Raw genomic sequence first — 6,000 nt, 5'->3', positions numbered from 1 at the left:
AGACTTGGTAAATTAGAACCTTTTGGGTTTATTCAAGTCTAATCAAGTTAAGTCAAACCTCATTAATCATTTACTCTCAGATCAGTCAAAATACAGACTTCTGCACACAATGTGGTCAAGTATATTAAAAGCAACATTCGTGCGATTCATCCACAGCAAAGAGAACTTAGAAGAGTAAGTTTGAAACATTATCTTTGCATTTATATAATATGGTGCAACCCTGGAATAACATCTAAATATTTTAAAACCATTGCAGACAAACTGCTGCTCCCACACTGGTGACGGGTTTGCTGGGGAGAGAGAATGAAGAGCTACTGTGTGTGCACTCTGGAAGACACCAGCTCTAATTCCTCGTTGCTTCAGAATCCCTGAAACACACTCACACGCACTCGGCCTCAGCTGCTACGGGACAGTGAAAGTGCAGCTCGGGGTTTTCACAGAAGATGTCCCGCAGATGTGAGCCCACATGTGTTCTGTGAAGGATGTGGAAGCGTCAACAGCTCGGGATCGGCTCCCAATGTGGAATGCCATTAACAAGATCAATGCCTTCCTCTGTGAATATGGCATGTTTTCATGTTTTACGGTTACGGGTTTGAAGATGGAAGTGGCGATGTCAGGTTGAGTGCCAGGCTGTGGCGCGGGTTCATCTGTGGTTCACTTCATTTGAGGCTTCCTCCTGCGCCAGCGGCTCGGCGTGACTCTCGTAGGTGTGTGTGTGTGTGTGTGTGTGTTTGGCTGTGGGTGTGTGAAGTGTTCAAACCGTGATTCATTGTTTTCTGTTGAGCCTCTGTATCTCGATATGCCCACTCTTGCTTTGTATCCTGTGTAACTCACACACACACACACACACACACACACACACACACACAGACACACACACACTGTCCTTATTAGGACTTTGCATTGACTCCCACTCCTTGTTGGTCAATGCCTTGACCAGCCGATTGTCATATAACCAAGCTGCCTAACCTAGATGGCCCATCGTTCTGGATCCGACAGGGGGACCATGAAGGAACCTTAACACTCCCTAACCCTAACCCTAATGCTAACCAAACCATAACCATGACTGGTTCATGTCACATCCTAACCTTAACCTAACCACACTTCACATCTCACCCCTAGCCTTAAGCAGGACCTCAGAAATTCAGTTTAGTCTCATTAGGACCAGGCTTTGGTCCCAGTGAGGTCCACTGGTCCTGACGAGAACTGTGTATAAACTGGAAAAGGTTCTAAAGAGGCGTCACAGTACACACACATACAAACCCACACACACACACACACACACGCACAAACACACACTTCTCTCCTTTCATCATGCTCTTTTAACTCTGCATGATTACTTCTAGATAAAGATAGAGATAAGATATGCAATTAAATGATTAGTAACACTTTTTTATCACATGTGTTAGGAAGAGTAAACAACAACAAACAATCAAACAATCAAACAGGAGTTCCTCTGGATTGGAGACCTGAACTTACAACCTTCTGACCTGGCATCTGTTTCCAGGATCAAATGAGAAACTCAAGAAAAATGCGAGCGAGTTGTATTTATTTTGGTGTAATCATTCGGATTAAGCCGGTGCAGAAACGCATTAATTCCTAATCCCTCCCATGTCCCCTCTCCCTATACCCCATCGTGTCCCTTGTTCCCTCCTTCTCTTCTTTCTCCTCCTCTTTCTTCCCTCCCTCTCTCGCCCGTGCTTTACAGCACCAAAAGCTTTTAATTTGTCAGGGAGGGATGGAGGAGCCGGGGGGGGGGGGGGGGGGGGGGGGGGGGGGGGGTCTAGTTAGAGGCACTCGTTCAGAGCAGCTTTGAGCCTCAGCCAAGCTCTCGTTCGCATTGTGCTGCTTACAGCTGGGCTTGCCCTCCGTCCCCTCTCTCTCTCTCTCTCTCTCTCTCTCTCTCTCTCTCTCTCTCTCTCTCTCTCTCTCTCTCTCTTCGTCTTTCTCCCCCCCTGTTCTTCGTCTCCCTTTCTTTTTTTCCCCCTTTTTCTTTTTTGTGTGTGTCTGCTTTCCGCGATGGTTTCTGCTACAGCGGGTCGGGGAGAAGAAGGGGGTCACTTGTCATGGGGCCAACTTTCGGGGTTTCCATCCCCTGTGCACGGACTGACAAACACACACACACTCATGCATATGTACACACACACACACACACACACACACACACACATACACACATACACACACACTCATATACACACAAGACCAGTGGCAATAAACACCGGGGAGGCAAGATGGGGAGGAGGGACACGGGCTGTGGAGAGAGACAGAAGGGGGGAAGAGGGAGGTGAAGGGGGCAACATGGCACACTCTCTTTGAGACGGCAGCTCTGCTTTCACTTTCCTCACTTTCTCTCTTTCCTCTTTCGTTGCTTCCTCACTTCCCCTTATTTTTAGAGAAGTTGAATCAAAGAGTGGGAAACATACAAACCTAGAGTGGAAGAATGTAAAACTCTGATTAAGTCCGAAATAAACCCCAGAAAATAGAGTCTGGATATCTGAAGAAGCCAGGAGGAGATTTACCATTCTCCATGAAGGTCCACTTTCATTTATATAACATCCTTCGAGGACCATACCAAATTATTGTTTATTATCAACACGTATATCGAACCAGACTAACTTTTAAAATTTGTATGCACCACACATAGTTAAGGTGCACCCAAAAAAACACCTGGGCCTTTTGGCCCCTCAGTAATACACTTATACCTTTTCTTGACAGTTCCCATTTCACAGTAAATTGGTCATTTCTTAAACAGGGCTGGTTAAAGATTCTAAGGCCACATTTGGCTCAGCTTTCATTCAACACCCAACTCTGAAGCCATGGGTTTTCCTCTTTACTCAGGGGCTGGCAGGAGGAGTTCCGGAAAATGTTCATTTGCTTTCTCACCCATCACTCCTCCAACTCCATTTCAGGAACATGTCCAGAGTTGAGTGAATCACTGAAAGCAGCTCAAGACAAAATCCACAACTGACGTGATCGGAGGAGGAAATAAAGTGAGAGGATGAATGAGAGAGGCAGTTTCTCAGAGACAGGAACGCTGTGGTAGAAAAGACAAGAGATAGAGGGGGGAGGGGGGGCAGATGAAATGAGAGAGATAAAGAGGGCAAAACGAGACAGGGAGGCAGCAGAGAAACTCCAATAAAGGCCCGGATCAGATAACGGTGTCTCTGAGGACTTCCAAATGTCCCTTTATCTCGGCAAAAAAATACTGATATTAAAAACCAGAGGAAGATAGCACTCCGTCATTTACTGCCTTTACCAAGTACTGAGGTATTACTGTGAATTGGATCAGGGAACGACTCGCCGGGCCTCGACTGCAACACGAGCAGTGACTAAAGTTTCCTCTTCCCACGTCTCATCGTGTCGGTGTGGCAGCGTGTTGTAGCTCCGGAGGAAAGAGGATTGACACATTAGCTGGTTGAAAACCACAAGCTTTAGTCAGGGCGTGCTGACTCACTCTGTGGGCTGCTCTGCCAGGTGGGTTATCCCACTGTATCAGGTGTTCACTCTGTTGGAGGCCAGATGTCGCCTACGAATGTGAGACTCACGTTTAGATCTGTTGTTAGAGAGCAACAGGGGAGAATGTGTTATATCAGAGGAGATTAAGTCTGATTCAGAGCCCAATCTGTTGGCTCTATTGTTAGTTAATGGTCTAATAGGTGAGTAATGGTCGATTTGGTGCACGATGACCCAGGAATATTTGAATGGTCCGTCTATGCACCAGTGAATCTTTTTTGTAAAGTGTGTCACGTCTTTGAGATCAGTTTAATGTGTGTAGTTTCCAGCCGCTTTATTGTACTTTTGTATCTTTTCCATTCTATTTTGTGAATTAAGAAAATAGGTTTAAGGGTTAACCCTAACCCTAACCCTTTTTTACGAGGGGGCGAGCGGGAAAAGCTCTGAAAAAAGTCCAGAGCCACTGACCCCTCCTAACAAATTTCAGGAAATTGCCCAGACTTCAGTTCTTGAAACACACAACCCAGCCTGTGCCCTTTGTCAAGTGGAAATTCTATTTTACGCAATCTTTAACACATTTTTTGCAAAAATCAGCAAAAACAGACGGCTGCGAAACAGGAACAACGAACCGTGGGAGTGAAGCTATAACTGAGTCGCTGTCAATCAAAGAGATGAAGTCCTTAATGTAATGTCTGGACGACCATCAGCTGGTGTAACACGTGAGGAGCAGAGTCTGACTGCCACAGTAGAGGGAGAAAAAAATCATGGATTCATTTGAATAACAAATCCGTTTCGTGGGAGTGCAGCAGTTTCCCTCAACATTTGTGGATAACGATCTGACTTCCTAAGGGGAGTCAGGTAGAGGTTGCATCACCATGACAACTTGAGGAGGAGGAGGAGGAGGAGGAGGAGGAGGAGGAGGAGTTGGAGAGGAGGTGCAGATTTCCCCTGAACACAGACTCATGAGAACCAGCAGGACAGCGTGGCTCCGCTCGTGTAGGCCGGTGTCCGTCCAGGCATCGAAAGACAAACAGAGAATCGTCAAGTTACAAGCACACAGGTCCCAACCTGACTTCTTTTTGACTCACACTTTGTCGTACGGCCTCGGTGCCGCTACACACATGTTATCAACGACGTAACACACACATGCACTCAGCAGCGCATGGGGGGAGTTAAATGAAACAATGTGCTCGGCAGCTCCTCGCATGTAGATTTCTGGCTCAGGTCAGCTCGGCTCAGCTCGGCACAGCGCAGTCCGTCCCTTCTCCTCTCTCTCTCTCCTGCTCTCTCTCTCTCTCTCTCTATCTCTCTCCCTCTCTCTCTCTCTCCTTTAAAGCGCAGGAGGAAACATGACCGTGCAGTGACTCCTCCAGGCTTACACTTCGCTCTAATCGCCTGGGAAAACAGGAAATTGCGGTCTTGGAAAATGTAATGTTTATACTTGGGTCACATCTATACTAGAGACCCCCCCCCCCCCAACCCACCCCACCTCCACCCAGAGCCTCCTTTTGTTATATGTCTTCTTTTTCTTTATCATGATCATCTCATTTTCATTTTTTGATCCATATAAGGTGATTTTGAAATATGCTCCCTTGTTTTTTATTTAACGACCCTGCAAAAGTAGTTAGAAACCAGATTTAAAAGGCGATGAGAGGAGATAACTCTGATTGCAGCAGATGCATCTAACTACAGCAGTGGCTTTGCACAGGAAATCAAGTAATCCCCTCTAGCTCTGCTTCTAAACAAATTAAAAACTCGCAAACTGAAACCTCAGACTTCAGACATGATGCTCTGCTGAGGTGCGAGAGGCTCGACCTTTCATGCAGACGTATCATCAGTCAGCGGAGCATGGTTCAAACCTGTTGCTCCGCTTTGCCATCATGGTTTTCAATCCTCTCAGGTTTTATACTTCCACGGGAGGCTCCAGCTCCCATGGCCAGTGTTGGCGCACAGCCAATCACGAGCCTGCACCGTTTCTCTGGCTACTTCCACACAAATTCATTTATTGTTTTTAAAACAGATAGTTTTTTTACGGCTGGCATCCCGAAAGCTCCTGAAACAAGAAGCGCTGCAGACCTGGTTTGAACCATTGCATCCACTTCCTGATTGGTTCTTATCAGTCACCACTCACCTGCCAGTGAATGCAAATTTCTCTGGAGGTGTAGCTGTTGTTGTGACCACATCTGACAGGGAGAATCTCCTGGTGTCTTCTTTTTATGTGCAAGGCAAACTCTGGACAAACTGATTTTGTGGACATTTTTCTGGACTTCATGTCTAGATAATCTGCTTCCTGTTTACACCAGCACACGTATATATTTGGATATTTGGGAGTGTAGCCTGCACTCTACACTTCAGTTCTCACCAAAGTCTTTCCACAATCTCCATTAACGTGCGATATATTACTCTTCCTTTTATTTTTGTTTCTCTCATCCAATACTTTATATGAGCCTGTTTTCATTCTTTAATCCAGATCGTTGCCTGTATCTCCGCCCACATCCCGCTGGCTACCTGTAACACTACCTGCACCACTTCCTGATGCCGGCC

Source organism: Pleuronectes platessa, chromosome 18 (assembly GCF_947347685.1).
Source record: "Pleuronectes platessa chromosome 18, fPlePla1.1, whole genome shotgun sequence".
Lineage (NCBI taxonomy): Eukaryota > Metazoa > Chordata > Actinopteri > Pleuronectiformes > Pleuronectidae > Pleuronectes > Pleuronectes platessa.
This window is presented reverse-complemented; position numbering follows the sequence as displayed.